This window comes from Pinus tabuliformis, chromosome 8 (assembly GCF_031772625.1).
Source record: "Pinus tabuliformis cultivar Carrire ecotype Pingquan chromosome 8, CPIR1, whole genome shotgun sequence".
NCBI lineage: Eukaryota > Viridiplantae > Streptophyta > Pinopsida > Pinales > Pinaceae > Pinus > Pinus tabuliformis.
Genome location: NC_142294.1, coordinates 368,273,073 through 368,280,903, shown reverse-complemented (window position 1 = coordinate 368,280,903; position 7,831 = coordinate 368,273,073).

Here is a 7,831-nt window from a genome sequence, read left to right as displayed (position 1 = left end):
GGGATGGAAGTGCCCCCAGGATAAGGATTGCCCCCTTGACTCATTTGAGGTTGTAAGTAGGGTGCCCCCAAGGATTAATTGGGACCTTGTTGAGGGTTCCCGCTTGCCACATAAATAACCATAGGTCCTTCTGTTGTGGGGAAAAGTATCCGATGCGGATGACCCTATCCCTACTCTAAAGGTGACAGTCTTTAGCAACAACTGAAAGTAAAGCTTTGATGTTTTCCTTTATGAAAGTACAGAGAGGGGGAAGAAATGATCAACCAACCTGGTATCCTTCGCTTAGTCGATCTTGATCCTCTCTCTTTGTCTCTTGTTCCCAGCTCCTTGCTCTCTTTGCCGATCCAGCTACACACAAGCCCTGCACAAAACGAGAGAGGAAACTACAAGATACAAGTACTCATAACTGATGCATGGATTAGAGTGAATCAAATATACATGTAAATACAATACATCAATGCAATACAAGTATATAGGAGAACATGCAAAACTTTATTGATAGAAGTAACAGGGTTCTGAGAAGGTTACAACCAATGATGGCTCCAATCCAGCAGCACCTCCCCAGCAGCAAGAACTCTCCTCTTCACCTCTAGTAAAACAATCACCCAATAGCTCTAACTGTAATCCAACAGAACCTCCTTGCTTTACACAAAATTCCAGCCTCCTTAGACCTCATAGAAGAGCTCTATATATAGGAGGTAAGAGGAAAGGATGAGTCAGCTGGAGGCTGGCATATAGCTGACTAGTGTCCTCTCCATCTTCAGTTAATCTTCAGTTCGTGTGTCCACTTGGAGATCCTTGCTTACACAAGGTGATCAAGTACCTCTTACTCATCACAGGGCGAATCTCATGAACCAAGTGTCATTTTGGAAGCTTCTTGGGCAATTGACACCTTGCAGGATGACTGTGCCACTTGGCCAATCTCGCCCAGCGCAGGTAGCCTTCATTGTTTTTGACTTCCAACGCAGGTACAGAGTGGGACAGTTGCAATACAGCGCAGATGCTCAGTTAAGCAGCTGACATGATCCAAAATAAGCCTGTTTTGAAGTGTTTTTAGGTGGAGAACTGATTGGAAGTGCTGTTGTTTGATGACCTTGTTCTTTTAGGGGTAAGAACAACATATTTAGGGACTGAGGATCCCTGTAATTATTGACATTCCATGCTCCTTGACGCGAGGCACAAAAATGTCTATAACAGTTGCCCCCTAAAGTATGAGGGCGTTTATCGGGTGAAATGCTTTAGCTAGAGGATCCAAAGTTCGTTCCAGTGCTGAGGAGAGTGCCCTGTAATACAATACAATACAATACATTATTTTTCATTCATCATTATTCTCATGATCTAGCTGAGGCGGGCATTCCCATGCTCAGCTTTCTATAAATACATTTTGGTACATATGACAGACGATCGTCTGAAGATAGACTGATAATTTTCTGCTGAAACTATCATCCTTTGAATAGGATGATCATCTGCTGCAATGATGTACATGGCAAATGTTTTTATATTTCCTGAATATATATCGCAGCCCGGATGGATGAAACTAGATCCGGGGTCTTCAAACTCGTTCGATCTTCACTCTAAGTACAAGTCGATCCATGTGAGAATTGCGCTGAAGTCGAACATGGAAAGACATCGCTTGATTACCGGTCAATAATGAAAACCGTTAACAAGCGCGAGAGGGATCACCAATAATGACGATGACCCTCAAGGTACTGCAGTACAATTCACGTGGCGTGAAAAAGGACTTGGCGTCGAACGCCACGCAAAATCTTCTGGTCGAAGGTCATTGATGTATACCTGTCGCCGGAAGTGAGAAACTTGCCATTGAGGCATGCAAGCTTCAAAGTACTGATGGGGGTGTTCCTAGATCAACTTCTTGGATAATGAGCTGAAGTCGACAAGAAGCGATCCGTCAAGGGAGGGCCTTAATGAATCCCACATCAATGACACGGAACGGAGCTAATGACTTTAGTGGAGGTGAAAACAAACTGTGAAATATGATTCAGGGTGGCGATCATGAATGGATGAAGGATAATGTATGGTAGTGGATGGGACACGGTTGACACTTCCAGAATGACCCCTCTTGAACATATAACGACACTGATGCGATGGATCGGTAGCATTACCCCAAATGTGGATGGTGTGGCGAGGACCATGGTGATGAGACCGGTGAATGAAACAACCCGACCCGATATGGTACGGAGGAAAAGTGTCATGTCCAAGAGTGACTTGCTACCTTTAAACTTTGATGTTCTCCCAATTTTTCCCCAGTCATTTCTGACCAGTACCTCTTTATTTTTGTCAAGCTTGAGGAGGATAACATATGCTTGTTCTATAACCTGCCCTTCGGGCAAGCCCATCGCTATGATTTAACGAGCCTAGCGATAGGGAAACTCGTTCTCGTCTAAAGACAAGTTTGTCGCTATTTAATCATTTTAACGAGTCTAACGACAAAGAAAACTCAGTCCTTTTCATTTTTAGAGAGTCTAAAAAGGTATAGAAAGTTAACTCCATAATTCCTTTTTCGTCAGCAAATCCCTTAAGTCTGAAAAAGTATAAAACAATACAGAAGGGATGGCTGTTCGGTACTTTTAACGAGCCGAACAAGACAAGCGCTCGATCCTTTTGTGCAATAATCCCTCAGGTCCAAAAAGATTAAAATTTAGAGGAGGGATAGCGTTCCGATCCTTTAACGAGCTGGAAGGCCAAAACTCGGCAAACTTTTCATATTTTACGAGTCAGTGAAAAGAGCTGAAAGAAGACTCGTCTTTTGAGGAACGAGTGATAAACATGGATAGCTACGGATTCCAGGTACAGGTTGGAATTTTCCAATCACGGCAGTGTCGTAAGGATGGCTAGGTGAAATCACTCTTCGCAGCTGTTTCTCAAAAGAGGTAAACACACAAATGGAAGTGAATGATCGACCAAATGAACAGTGGAGGTGATGGATGAAAACACGATCAAGGTTCTTATGGCTGATGAATTTACGATCTCAAAAGGTCATTTACCGGTTCATTTTTTCCATGAGCTTGAACTCTGGGGGAAACTTTTGCTCACACTTTTCTATTTTTTAACGAGCTTAAATTCAGGCCTAAAACTGCTCGGATTTGCGTTTATTTTTTAACGAGCATGAACTATATGCTAAAACTGCTCGATATACCAGTCATTTGAAGAACGCCTCTCGTAAGGACCAATTTTTATAGAGCTTATGCCTTACCACAGCTGTGCTCACATTTGGCAAATTTTACTTCTGCCCCACAGGCTTTCTTTCATGCAAGTTCGGAAACGGCTAATCTTAAAACCAGATAAATAACCGCCCCTAGCTTGCACTCCAGAAAGTTTGCATGCCCCCAGGTATAGGATAGAATTTCGAGGCTGCCCCTCCTCTCCCCTACTTCTGTTTTTCTTTGGGTGTTCTTACTTATTTGTCATCTTGCTAATCTAATGTTAACGATACTTGTCTTCTCGTTATTTTAAGGGGTCTTACGCAGTACTCAGACTTCCTGTCGGCCCACTTTGAACAAACAGCTATTTGTGACAATAGAAGAACACTACTCAAAGATAAAACATTGGTATTATTGAGGGAGGCTTGCCTCTTTCTTATTATCCGAAGAGTGGTTCTATTCGCTTTCGCAAATCAATCTCTTTCTTCGGCGGTGTCTATCATTGGGTTGTCCAAAGATGGTTACCCTCTGTTACAACAATACGGTCTCCTTCTTAGTTGACTGCCCCTGCTTATCCTTCAAAACATATGTTTCGATGGGCGAGGCTTGAATTTAAAGATGGTGACTACTTGTTACAATAAGGGAATTCCTACTTGGGCATTGCCCACTTTTTTAGACAAAGGTGAATGATTCCCAAACACATAACTTTAACAAAAGATCATTATTCCAGAACAACCCCACTTCCTTCGGACGGGGTACGGACTAGTCATGTTCTTCTGCGGAAATTCTTCCTTATACCCGGAGTTTCTTCTGCCCGAAGCAGACCAGGGTGCATGCCCCCTGGGTCCTAGTCTTTCTTTCCGAATTACTCGCGCTCGTCGGGAAGGAGGACTGGGGGCGGAGGCGAATCTTGAGTGAACAGACCATTTAGGATTGGTATTTGACTATTTGCGATGCGAGATCCCGGAAATGAAAGTTGGTCTACGAGCTTGACCACCCTTCCTTCGTGCGGAAAACACATTACTCTAAAGAGTGAGGAGACTATCACTCCCATGCAATAAATATAGTCGTGTCCAAGGAGTAGGTTATAATCCAAGGGTCCTTGAACTACCAACACGTTCATCCTGACGGTCTTCCCTTTCAATGTAACAGGTACATCGGGGAGGATCCCTAATGGTCGACTGGTTCCTTTATCAAAACCTGAGAGATTTCTCAACTCAGGTAAAAGCGCTGGGGAACCCAGTGCTTTCCAAGCAACAGAGGAAAGGATACTCACAGACGCTCCTTCATCAATGATAGTACCAGCCATAATCATTCTATAGATCTGGACAATGATTCTGAATGGAACACTGGCTGGTAACCGGGGTCTGCCTAGTTGATTCCAATCAAAGGATACAACCAGGTTGCTTGGTGGTGGGACCGAATATACGGCCGGATACGACTCTGATGATGTTCCTTCCTGCGATAAAGGAATGGACGCATTGCTCTGATGCTCATCTGAGTCGGTGCTGATGAAAAGAACCTGGATGGTGTCATCCTTGTTCTCATCAGTGAGGGTGTCGCATGAAGATGACTCTTCGGCGACGGTGTCATTTGAAGACGGGTCTTCAATGACGGGGTCATTGGACGATAGAACCTCTGAAGGAAGAACCGGGCCGACTGCCGTATCGGCCTTTAGATTTCCGTCTGGTCTAGATTCGGTAGGTTCATTCTCAATGACCGACACTTCAGCTGACCACTTGAGTGGTTCAACTGGATTTTCAACTATCGAGGGATTAGGCGCGAGTTTTCGGTATCCAGGAGGAAGTTGCACCGGTGACCCCGGGCGATCTTCCAAAACTCTCTTGGCCTCATCTAAGAATGGACATTTGTGGATGGCATGATGACCTTCACACAATAGACAGGGTGATCTTGGTCCCCTTCTTCGTCCTTCACTCTCGCTAGTTGACGGAATGCAATCAACTTGACAACCAGAGGTTGATGCTACCGGATTGTGCAACCTTGGGGACCAGTCCCTTAGTATCCGGGGAATACAAGGACAATCACGATGGAAGTGGATCCCTTTGCAAATGACACATGGCGTTTTAGGCCCGGTCGGTGCAGTGTGTGGTTTTTTGTCAGCTTTCTTCTGCTTGCCCCCACTCGCCTTCGCCAGAGGCTCCTTCTGCTTCTTTTCTCTCTTCTTCTTTTCCTTCTTCTCCTTGGGAGGCTGACTTTTGCCAGCTCTACCTTACGAAGATGAAGGATCAGAGGAAGTATCACAAGAAGTGGAAGGCTGGTGGGTAGTTCTAGATTGTTCTGACTGTTGATTCGAATGCTCAGGATTAGTGGCGATCTGGACTACATTAGTTGAAAAGAGCCATACAGGGAGGCCGATTGTCAATCCTGGAAGCGACAATGTAGCCATATGAGGCGCACCAACATCTCCCCAAGAGGAGAAGGGATTTGGATTTCCGCCAAGGTTACTTCCTTGGTTGGTAGGCTCCATACTTTTCAACTGAAAGATCAACGTGGGAATAACAGGTGATTATGTTCCGCTTTAAAATAAATTTTATTTACGACGCTTTTAGACACAAACTTGCTTTTTCATGTTTTAAGAGTCGAGAAAAAGCTAAAGATGACTCTAGTCGCCTTCGATGTATTAACGAGCCCGAAGTGACAAATGCTCGGTTGGACCTTTTCAGTTATAGAGTTTGAAAAGGGCCAAAAGAAACTGCTCTGGAGATCTAGGCAGAGGGTGTGCCAAACCTTTCGCGAAACCACAGAATACGTTTTACGGTACGGGTGGTCGATCTTTGTGAATGCTATGTTCACTGCATCGCGATCAGTAGGGCGTCCGACACGGTTTCCTAAGGATAAAGGATAAAAGAATATAGGGGTCTCCCAATATACGCGACGGTACGCGGGAGCTCAAGTCCGTGTTAGTGCCACCGACTCTCAGGAGGAATCACCCACCTTCGTAGAGATCGACAGTCACTATGTTTAACGACGCCGGAACACGTCTCTACCTAGACCTCTAGATGTTTGCGTTAAATTCCAAAGCGTTGTTATGTAAATTGAGTTTATTTTAATGTTGATCTTTCTTAACAGTTTGCCTTTCAGGTTCGCCACGAGATGTATATATACAACTTCCTATATGCAATCTAAGAATGAGAAGCAAATCTTTTCAATCTTTCAACTTTTGAAAACCTTAATCTACTTGAGGGAAAAGAAAGACACAACTTTTTCCACAGATCAAAGAACACACACTAAAATGCACATTTTCCTAAATCGTCAAGCACACAGTCAAATGCAAAATGCACAATGCATGTATTTCTTTTCGTTATCCTTAATGTTGATGCTAACAAAAGGAAACTGTTGTATGATTTTTGAATCAACTTTCAAGTAGAAATAAACAAGTTTGTCCACAATCAAAAAGACACCTTATGATAGACTTGTTTAAACACAGGAAAAGTATAGATTCAAACCATAAAAGTGAAAAGCAAACAAACTCAAACAGCCATGAACAGTAATAAAACTAGCTCATAAGATCACAAAGACACTTTTACAGTTCAGGATCTAAGAGGCCACAACTATACCGGTTCGCTTTTCACAATGGGAAACTGTAACTGAAACAAGAAATACTGAAAGAAAATTCACAGTTTCATCACACAACTGAGGCGGAATAATGTCAAGGAGAATGGTTTACAGCAAGTACAATGACCAGCAAGCAATCAGCAAAAAATCAGTGAAAACAGGGCTCAGACACAAAGGGAAACCTTAGCAAGACACTGGCTAACAGGTCCAGCGCAGGCTCTGGTCTATCAAATTGACTTCCAGCGCAGTTCCCGAAGGGAGTACCTGCGCTGTAATGCAGACTGCCTGTGGACAGCCTGCTCTGGGACACGAGAGTTGCGTTTACAAGGATTTCCGGGTCATAAAAAGCTCAAAAATGCACTGTTTTTGCTGAAATAAAAAGCTATAGGTCAAGTACAGGCTAAGGGATGATCAAGAGGATGAAGATCTATCACAAAGAGTAAAGAGTCTTTTTTAGATAGGCTCTTCAAATCTTGAATTTGCTCAACAAATGAGCAAGAGTAGCAGTCCCTCTACTTCGCTTTTGATATAGTCAAAAGCTTTTCGATTTGGTACTCTTTTCTTCAAGAAATGAATAGCAAAATACTACAAACACCAACAAGATACTAGGCTCCCCAGCGGAGTCGCCAGTTTGTTGTGGGGAAAAGTATTCGATGCGGATGACCCTATCCCTACTCTAAAGGTGACAGTCTTTAGCAACAACTGAAAGTAAAGCTTTGATGTTTTCCTTTATGAAAGTACAGAGAGGGGGAAGAAATGATCAACCAACCTGGTATCCTTCGCTTAGTCGATCTTGATCCTCTCTCTTTGTCTCTTGTTCCCAGCTCCTTGCTCTCTTTGCCGATCCAGCTACACACAAGCCCTGCACAAAACGAGAGAGGAAACTACAAGATACAAGTACTCATAACTGATGCATGGATTAGAGTGAATCAAATATACATGTAAATACAATACATCAATGCAATACAAGTATATAGGAGAACATGCAAAACTTTATTGATAGAAGTAACAGGGTTCTGAGAAGGTTACAACCAATGATGGCTCCAATCCAGCAGCACCTCCCCAGCAGCAAGAACTCTCCTCTTCACCTCTAG